Source organism: Macaca nemestrina, chromosome 16 (assembly GCF_043159975.1).
Source record: "Macaca nemestrina isolate mMacNem1 chromosome 16, mMacNem.hap1, whole genome shotgun sequence".
In the NCBI taxonomy this organism is placed as follows: domain Eukaryota; kingdom Metazoa; phylum Chordata; class Mammalia; order Primates; family Cercopithecidae; genus Macaca; species Macaca nemestrina.
The window spans coordinates 25,402,031-25,412,934 of NC_092140.1; the positions used below are offsets into that span (position 1 = coordinate 25,402,031).

At 34.1% G+C, this 10,904-nt stretch overlaps 1 long non-coding RNA gene across 3 annotated transcripts in view; it reads left to right on the forward strand.

Moving 5' to 3' along the window:
- Nucleotides 1-10,904, forward strand: part of LOC105481660 (uncharacterized) — a 508,229-nt gene that overhangs the window by 180,369 nt on the left and 316,956 nt on the right. The gene's annotated exons all lie outside the window — the stretch shown is intronic.

Sequence of the window (10,904 nt, forward strand, 5' to 3'; positions counted from 1 at the left end):
TGAGAAATCCCCACCTTGGACAGTCGGCAGGCAAGCAAGCAGCAAGTGGCAAGACAGAGGAGTCTACCACTGAGTGAGAGGCAAGACAATGGAGAGAGACCCTCTTTTAGGGGCAGAGATAGAGGAAAAGTCTAAAGCTGCTGATGGCAGAGAAAGAAATATTAAGAAAAACCCTCCAGTATACCAGCCTTAACTAAGGTAATGCCAGAAAAGCATAACAGGTAATGCCACTGAAGGTAACCATAACAATAAAGTTCCAACCTAGCTCATCTTTTGACAGAATTCATCTAACCCCAACCCTTGAATCCAAGCAAAGACAGATACTATTTCAAGGCATATTCTTTCTATATCTCAGCTTCTAATGTTCTAGATACTATGCTCAGAAAGCAATTTAAGAAATCTAACTCAAATAGGCCAGAATGAAACAACTTTTTGTCAAGAGGTGAGATGATTAGCAATATTCAGAGACTATCCCAATGTGACTCTATAGGGAAGAACCAATTAAATGGCTAAGTTAAATATGCTAAAGGATCTAATGGAAAAGCAATCAGCATATGTTTATCAACTAGTAAGTTTAACGGAAAATTATGTAAAAGAATAGAAATAATAGTGTTAAAACACAGAGTGTCACAGATGAAGAATGTCTAAGGAGCTCATCAGTGGATGGTTAAAGTCAGATAAAGCATCAGTGAACTTGAAGATAAGTCAATAGAAATTATACAAAGTCAAATAAACAATTACAAAAAGATAGAGGTAAAGAACAATAATAAAACAAGCATCCGAGAAAAGTGGACCAACAGCACATAGTATAACATAACTCTAATTAAAATCCCAAAAGGAAAAGAGACCAGGAAGAGGGAAGACGGAAACATTTGAAAACATAATGGATGAAACATTTTTGTAAACACTAAAAAATACCCAACACCACATATTTAACAATCTTAGAATATCATAATATACATGCCCCAGATCCAAATAAATAAGAAACACATATACACACATATCTAGACATTGTATTCAGACTGATGAAAACCAAAGTTAAACAATCTTGAAATCAAACTGAATGGAGGAAAAAGAACTTGTTACATACAGAGAAAGAAAGATAAGAATAAAATTCTCATCAGAATTTATAATGTTCCACCAGACAATGGAGTAACATCTTTAATGTCTAAAGGGAAAAAACGTTTAACCAGCAGAAGTTAATTTCAAAAATAAAGAAGGAATAAAAATATTAAAGCAAAGAAAGACATTGAATTCATTACCTGCAATCCTACATTTCAGTTATGAAAGATAAATAAGATCCACATATGTAATATACAGATGGTGATTAGTGGTCACAGTACCGTATTGTATGCTTTAACTTTGCTAAACGGTAGATCCTATGTGTTTTCACTAAAATAAAAAAGTATGTGAGATGATGGATAAGTTAATAAGCTGGATTGTGGTGATTTTGTATATACATATAAAATTTTTAGTTACATATAATTATTTTAAATCTTAAGTATACACAGTAAAAGGTAAAGCATATGAGGAGCTCTGAAGAAATAAAGAAATTTTTAAAGCAAAAAATAGTGTCGTAAGATAGAGAAGGTGTACATCAACACCAAGAAATGAGATCCATGAAAATGGTTAAAGTAAAGGTAAATTATAAAAGATTATTTCTATTTTAATTGTATTAAGAAATAAATGACTATCTAAATCAAAAAATACTATTGGGTTTTTACTATTTTGGATTAATAGCATATTCAAAAGTGAAATATATAAAACCAACAGTATAATACACAGGATGGGGTATTTAAGTGTATACTGGTTTTTTAACATTACGAATGAAGTGGTATTAATATTACTTGAAGATGAACTGTGATTAAAGTATGTTTCAACCTTAATGCAATCACTAAACAACAGTGAAAGAGGTATAAGTCTTAAGATAATCATGGATATAATACAGAATCATACAAACTATCCAAACCAGGCATAAAAACAGAAGGAGGTAACAATCAAGCCAGATGAACTAGTGGAAACAATTTAGCAAGATAGTATATGTTAACCCAAAAACATAGAGCTAATCATATGGAATAGAAATAAACTAAACACACACATACAACCATCACCACCCAGGACTGTCAGATTGGACAAACAGTACAGCACAACCATATGCTGCCATGAACTCTGAGGCCTTCTGCTGCAACTCAATTCCAGCTCAGGATCTGTCATCTTAATCCTACCTTTCTCTCACCACAAACCTCTTTCATATAAAGCTCTATCTCAGAATACATTTCCCAATAAATAAAAATCCAAGACTATTAATTAGTGTGAATAAAAATAGGCTGAAAACTTCACAGACTGTTAGAAATGGGACCTATAAATTATGTTCTAATGAACACTTGTTCTAAACAATGTAAATACATGTTACCCTCGCAAAAGTAAAAAATAAAATAAAATAAACTACATGGGAAATGCCTTAGAAATTCAGGCTTAAACAAATAGTTACTTTTTTACAGAAAATAAGAAAACCATTCCAGTGATAAAATTAATGAGGAGTGATAAAATTAGTAAATTAGTAAAATTAGTAAGGAGTCGAAGCAGAGTGGTTACATGAAGCCAGACTGATTAGATTTGAATTCTGGATCCACCATTTATTATAAGTATGAAACCCTGGGCAAGCTACTTGATACTCCACTAATGACTAAATCTCCTAATTTAAAAATCAGGATAACAATAGAAGCCTTATTTCCTATTGTGGTTATGATAATTAAATAAGAATATAAGTGAAATACTTTAAAGATAGTAAGCACTATATGAAAACTGCTATTCCTTCCTGTATGCTTCTGATTATAACTTTTCTTCATGGATCACTCCATTAGTATAATTTTGCAGAATAATATGAGAAAGGATGATATTAGAATGAAAGATTTGCTATTTTGTTTTTTATGTATGCTAAATTGAGAAAACAAAATAAATTGTATGCTTTGTCTCTCTTACACCATAGCAAGTAAATGATTCTAATTTTCCTGTGATATAAGATCTACATTGACTCAGTACATTAAAATTTTTTTTTTAATTTATATTTCCCTTGGCTTTGATGTCTGATTACTTAGATGGAAACAGAAACCTCTGTATGAGATCCACAGTGGAACAGAATACAGCTCTGTAATACCCCTTTTCAGTGCACACTGCTCTATGAGGTATTACATTAGTTTAAGCTTGCTAGATTAGGAAAAAATACTACCATTGTAACCTATTTAACTTGTCTTTTTAATAGATGAGATGCATTTAAACACACAGGTACACCCCCACACATTCTAAGACATTTTTTTAATGAGGCCTTTCAGAATAAATCACTTTAAATAGTGATTCAGTTATACAGACAGTAAAATATAAAATTATCACCTGTTATCATCCACCCTAGCAAACACACACGCATATACAATCACATGTAATCACAATGGCACACATAGACACACATATACATACATGCACACACAGCCTCATTCACACCCATACTCTCAAACGTACCTCATTCACACTCACATACTTCCTTTCACATATGTACACACTTTCACAAATACATTCACACTCTTACAGTACATTCATACTGTAACTGTGTTATATGTATTTCTAATGTTACTAAATATGGATAAATGTATCTGGGAGTTTAGGAGCACTGTGTGGATAAGATGTTCTGATTGCTCTGAAAAGTAAACACTGGGTCTCTACAGTGAAGACCAAGGGAAACACAGACATTGTATATTTAATAATATTTCATCAGGTTTTTGGATCAGTTAAACCTCACAATGACTGGGCAGGAGTTTCTTCAGAGTCATTTCATGTTCTTAAAGCTGGTGGCACAAGCTCACCACGACTGGGCAGGAGTTTCTTCAGAGTCATTTCATGTTCTTAAAGCTGGTGGCACAACCTCAACCATTAGATAATACTCAATTCTGGCATAGATTTTATTTTACTTTAATTTTTGTTTTTCTTGTTGTCCTGCTGTGTCTGAATACTTACGGTAATTGATTGCAGCAGTGGAATTGTCAAGTTTTGTAGATGTTACTAAGATGGCATCAAGAAAAATGTACATGAACTGAAAACATTTGGATTTGTCTGCCACTACCTCTAAGAAACTAGCCCCCTGATGACCATGTTCTAGACCTTTTCTGTTTGCACCAGCTGACTTCTCATGATTGCCCTTTCACTACTCAGACTAAAGTCAAGTGATGTTTAAAACATGCTTCTGAAGTGCCACAGCTTCCACTGCCACATTGTCCTCTGATGTCTCTAACAAAGCTAAAAATTTAATTTTTCAGGGCTTTGATTTCTGAGACTGACTTATTTAATACTGGCCTATATGAATTCTTTATGATTACCAAAAATGTCATTAAAAAGTCATCCTTTGAAACTGGCAGATTTGTTGCTTTTTTTCTAACTCTAAAATACAAAACACAATATCTACATACTTGAGTCTAATATGAACAGAAATATTACATTAAAACTTCTGTATACTTTGTAACACATATCAGAATTTACCTCTGGAAAGAGAATTTATTATACATATTCTCAATTATTTGTTTAGCATTTATAATGTGAGCATAATTATTAGAAATCATTACTTAAAACCTCTCTATTGTGAAACTAGAGCTATAATTCAAAAGCGACTTTTAGATTTTTGTTGTTGTTGTTGTTACAGTGTCTCACTCTGTTGCCCAGCCTGGAGTGCAGCAGGCCCACTGGATCTCCAGGGCTCAAGTGACCCTCCCATCTCAGCCTCTGGAGTAGCTGGGACTACAGGTGCATGCCATCACACCCCACTAATTTTTGTAGATTTTTTGTGGAGACAGTGTTTCTCCATGTTGCACAAAATGGTCTACAGTGGCTGGGCTGAAGCAATCAGCCCACCTCAAAGTATTGTAGACTACAGGTAGAAGCCACTGCTCCCAGCCAGCTTTTAGATCTTAATCAAATGTGATGCTTTTCAAAAAAGGGCATACTACAAGGTCTCACTTCTAAATATGCTGTGTAGTAAGTCTAGATGTGGCCATAATGACTTATATTTTTAGAAGTACCTAAGAAAAAATGATTTATCTGTAATGGGAAAAAAAAGGTGAACAGAAAAATTCATATATTTTCCCTACATTCTCAATATGTTAGTGATATATCAACATATTTTGACCTTAATGGTGCTTCTCTACAGAATCTCTGTCATCTCGACTTAAACAAAATTATCTTAACACAGGCCACTCAGAAGAGTATACACTCCAATATTATATTCTAATTTATTAAAGCTAATTTATCATATCTACTTATCATGAATAATGTCTGTAATAGGAAGTTTGGTGAGAGAGAGAGAATATCATTTTTCTCTTAAGATAGTCATTAGAATGGAAAAGAAATTTTAAAAATATATTTCTATTTTAAACTGTCTCTCATGCAAATATAAAGATATTTGCCAAATATTTTATTGAAATTAATAAAGAAGCCAGTAGGATAATAGAATAGACTCAAAAACATTTTACAAACTGACTGTTTTACAAAGCTAGGTAATATCCAAAGGCATCATAAAGCGTACATTTGAGGGCTTATTTTTTCCTTCGGACAAAAATATATTTTTATCTATAGAATCTACTTTTCACCGAAAGCCTACAAGTTAACATATAGCTTCACTAAGTGTCGGAACTGTAACCCATAGTATATAGTAATTAGAATTAAAATAAAAATCCCTCTACATAGTCTTTTACCCTTATGTGACATCAGAAAAATAGTTTACCCACTTTTTCCTTATTGTCAAATTTAAGATAAAATTTTCTCTGAGGTTCTTTTATAGCATAGTATTTTTAAGCAAGAATTTTGGGAGTGATAATGATTTCATCTGGAATCCAGGCTTAGAAAGGGATCACGGAAAGAAGCATCCTCAATTTACCAAAGAATAATTTGACTTTGGAGTTGAAACAAATAGTGAATGTTCTCAGAGAGTACGTATGGTAGACTGGCCTCACACAGATATTGCTTAAATCTGTTACCACCGCAGCACCACACAGTCCCTAGATATTTTTCAAAAATGAAGTAACCAGAACACAGTAATTTGAACAAATAGGTCAAAAGAGTAGAGACAATCAAGCTGTAAGATCATCTTCCCTCCATTCTTGCCATCATCATCCTGTATTTTGGCACACCATGAAGACACACAGGTGATTCATGCAGCCAGATGTGGCAGTCATTGTCCCTTCACACAAAATCCAGATCTACTTTTAGAATTTTTCATTATCCCAAAAATTCCATTAGTTTGGAGGCATTTTTTGATGCTCCATTTCCTCATGGTACAATTTTTTTGTGGAAATAGATAAACTAATTTTATCTGAGAGGTTAATTGACACAGAACTTTTAATTTCCTGCTCTTTTCAAATTGGAAATATAATTTCACACTAGCTTTATAAGAATAGCAAAATGGTGTAAAAATGATTTACATTTAAGGGATGAATACAAATAACTTGGAGAGTAATTTCTTAGAAAAAATATTTTCCTGGTAGATAATCCTAAAATTACACCATAGAGGTTCTACTTTTCCATATTAGCCATAAACGTTCAACATTTTAAATCTACATGTATTTTAGTAATTCAGCAAATTATAAACATTATTTCCAAAATACCCATTTGCCGTGATAGTCATTACTGATGTCCTTTTTTTAAATTCTAGATTCTAAATTTATAAATTCTTAACATTATTTTTTATTTATCTTTTGCTCGCTAAGCTCTAGCTTGCTAAATGTGAACTATGTTAGAATCTAGAGAAGTGTCACAAGGGTTTCATAAGTTTACTACTGTGTCTTATATCATTACCTTAGAGGACACAATACCCCTTTTCAATGAAATTCATCACTATATGTTAAAACATGTAAATTATCTCTTTACAACAGTAGTTTTATGTATTCTCCACTAACCCATGGCAATGCAGTAAAGAAAGTTTAACTGATGTGGGGCCAGCCACGCCATGTGGGAGATAAAGTTATTACTCAAATCAACCTCTCTGAGCATTTGGGGCTATAGTTTTAGAAAGGTAGTTTGAAGGAGGGGTAGGGGTGGCTAGGCAATGGGTGCTTGCATTGGTTGGGCGTGCTATCATAGGATTATGGTAAACAGTCCTTTTGCAAGCCCAGTCGCTTCTGGGTGAGGCCACAAGAGTGGTTGGTAGGTCTAGGTGGAGCCATTATCAGTGGGTCCAGTTGGAGCCGTTGGTCATCAGACGTTGCAAAAAACCTTAGACGATGTCTTAAAAGGCCAATATTAGGTTCTACAATAGTGAGGTTATCTGCAGGAGTAATTGAGAAAGTTGTGTATCTTGTGACCTCTGGAATAATGGCTGACAATTATTTATGTCTGCACCTTAGCAGAATTCAGGCTCCTCTAGCCTTCTAGCCTAGTGGTCTCTCATTAGCTTTACAAAGGCAGTTGAGGTTTGGGGAAGGGCTATTATCATTTAAACTATATAAACTAAGTGTCTCCTAAAGTTAGTTTGGCCTATACCCAGAAATAGTTAAGGGCAGCCTGGAAGTTAAATGCTAGATGAGGGTCGGCTAGATCAGATCTCTCCCACTGCCCCAGTTTTCTCAGTGATACAATTTTTGCAAAGTGGTTTCAGATTGAGAGCTCCTTCATAGCTTTATTCTCAATGAAAATACATTATTCAACCTGTCTGGTGGTTTCCTGGAAGAAAGAGCCTGTTCAAAAGACTTACCTTTTTTGCGACCTCAATCAAAATTGCTCAATACAAAAACTTCACAAGGAAACATTTGTCACATGTCTTAACATTGCAGCTTTCTCTGCTGATTGGTAACAGTTGGGGGAAACAATAGACTAAACAAAAACGTAAAAGAAACAAGGGAAGAGATGTCCTTAAGGGTTTGGAAAATGTTTAACATATTCCTGAAATCAAGATGGCCTACACATGCTTTGGGCTGTACAAGTTCTCATGTAAGACCTTTTGGGGTCTTAAGTTCACATCTCTGGCTTACCTTGAGATTTCATACAACCAGGAAGTGAGGAAATCTGTGTCCAATGAATGATTAAGTGACCATGAAACTAAACAGGTGAAGACTTTAGTGGTTACTCATTTCAAAGATGCAGACTTCACAGGGTAAGTTCAAAAGTGTCACTTAAACTCTACTACAACAGGTAGTAACAACAGACCCTTAAAGAGGGGGAATCTAATTTCCAGAGATTCCATATTGTATTGATTTAAATATTGTTTTTACCAAAAAAAATAGAAGATATAATAAAAATATAAAGAAACAAGACACTATGATCCATACACAAGGGAAAAAATCAATATAAACTATAAACATTTATGAGGAAGGTCAAAAGATGAATTTACTAGATAATGACTAGAAATCAGGAATTTTACATGTGTTCAAGGAGCTAAATAATACAATTTCTAAACAAAATAAAGTATGAGGCTAATATCTCAAAAAATGGAGAATAATAAAATTATTAAAATAATCCAAGTAGAAATTGAGCTGAAAAGTTGAGTAACTGAAATAAATCACTAGAGAGTAAACAGTAGATATGAACAGGTAGAGAAAGAGTCAATGAACTTGAAAATAGGGCAATTAACATTATACAGTTGGAAAAATTTTTTAAAAGGAAAATATAATGAGGAACAATAAACAGAAAAGTCATAATTCCAGATTTTAAAAGCTACTGTAAAGCTACAGTAATCAAGACTGTGTGGTACTGTCATGGTTCTAGTCTAATACTGTTATTACAAAGGATTTCCAATCCAGACCCCGAGGGAGAGTTCTTGGATCTCCCACAAGAAAGAAGTCAGGGCAAGTCCATAGAGGAAAGTGAAAACAAGTTTATTAGGAGGAAAGTAAAGGAATGAAAAAATGGCTACTCCATAGGCATAGCATCCCTGAGGGCTGCTGTTTGCCCATTTTTATGGTTATTTCTTGATTATATTGTAAATGAGGGGTGGATTATTCCTGAGTTTTCAGGGAAGGGGTGGGTAGTTCCTGGAAGGGAGGGTTTCTCCCCTTTCTAGACCATATAGGATAACTTCCTGACGTTGCCATCACGTCTATAAACTGTCAATGATGCTGGTGGGAGTGTCTTTTAACATGCTTATTTTAAAAGAGGCGCAGAACACATGAGGTGATGTGAAAAAATATACATGATCGCATGCAGATGAGAAAACAATTTGTAAATTCAGGATATCCTTATTGTATGCTTATATTTTTGGCATAGCAAACATTTCAATATTTGAAAGGTAATTGCATTTGTCATATTACTCAATGCAGCAAAGCATACCTATAAATCTATCTGTTCTAAAAATTGAAGGGCTTGGTTATTAAGACATAATGAATTTTCATATTTAAGTACAAAATACTAGAACTGAATCATACTGTAAAATTTTTTAGGGAGATGGCTTTACAACTCCTCATGCAAGTTTTAGTATAGAATTCCCAGAGCACAAATCTGAAGGCTATTTTGTCTATTAATGTGTTACCCTTATCTCACTGAATGGTTACTTTCAAATATCACTATGGCCTTATTAATTTTTGTGTTATTAAGTCTTATCCAATTTTGATCATTTCTGGGGATGATTTTCTTTGGTATTGTGATTTTATTCATAATAAAATTTAGAAGAAATAGAACTCAAATTATCATGATTAAAAATAAGCCTAGAATATAAATTTTCTATGCCATGACAATCTCTAAAAGAGTAGCTAAATGCACTTTAGGTTTTGTCTTGTTTTGTATTCAGAAGTGAAAAACAATGCATTTAAATAGGAGAAATAGGCATCTTTATAGCCTCAGAGTTCTTGCAGCATAGTAACCTGTAACTTTTCATAGACTTTGCTGTCTGTGATAAATAGTGGATTTCTGATCCTGGTATTCAGTAGAAGTACTGCATGTTTTATACCCATTAACATATCTTCTGCATTTTAACTTATAGTGGAAAACTATAATCATAAGGATAAAAGAATAATCTGGGTGTTTGGGAGATCTTTTAAGAGCTACTAAAAATAATGCTATGTGAAGCTAATTATAGGCATATTAACTCAGTGTGTGAGGCTATCTGATGAGGTTGAGGAAACAGCATAATTTTTTGCTTCCGGCTTGGTTAGTAGTGGAAGAAGAAGCGGAAATACTTATTTTACAATAGAAATAAAGTAAAAATCTCAGTTAAATTAATGTAATACAACATTATTCCCCCATCGCCTTGTTAATTTAATATTTTAAAAATGATTTCCGTATTGGAAGAGCTTTGTGATAATTTCAGCAACTTTATGAAGATATAAATGACATATTAACAGGATTCTTGTCATTTGTAAAAGGTTAGTCTCCATAGAACCCCTAGGAAACCACCTATAAATGTTAGAAATAGCAAATGTAATACAATTTTTTTGTGATAAAATCAATGTTATGATCCAGTTGTTAACACTTGAATCAGGTGGGTTATGATGTATTCATGGCCAAGTTCAAGAACCAGACCACATAAAACCAGTCCCAAAAATGGCACAGAGATTGTATTAAGAAAACTCAGTCACAAAGATATGAATTTCTTAAGTGAGTGGACCCCACATTTCTGAGAAACATGTACTGTTCCAAGAAGCACATTAAGAAAGTCCTGAAGAAGATGCAGGCCAGCAACGCCAAGGCTATGTGTTCGTGTGTCAAGGGTATCAAGGCCTTCACAAAGCCAAAGAAAGTCAAGCCCAATCGCCCAACGGGGATCAGCTTGAAGCCCAATCAACTTCTTTGTATTGCCTACCCGAAGCTCAGGAAGTGTGCCCTCATCACCAAGGGTGTCCGGCTCTTGTGGCCAAAGACTCAAACCAAGGCCCAAGCTGTGGCTTGGTCTGTTGCCTCCCTTCCCAGCTTCAGCTCAAAACCGCATGAAAACTCTG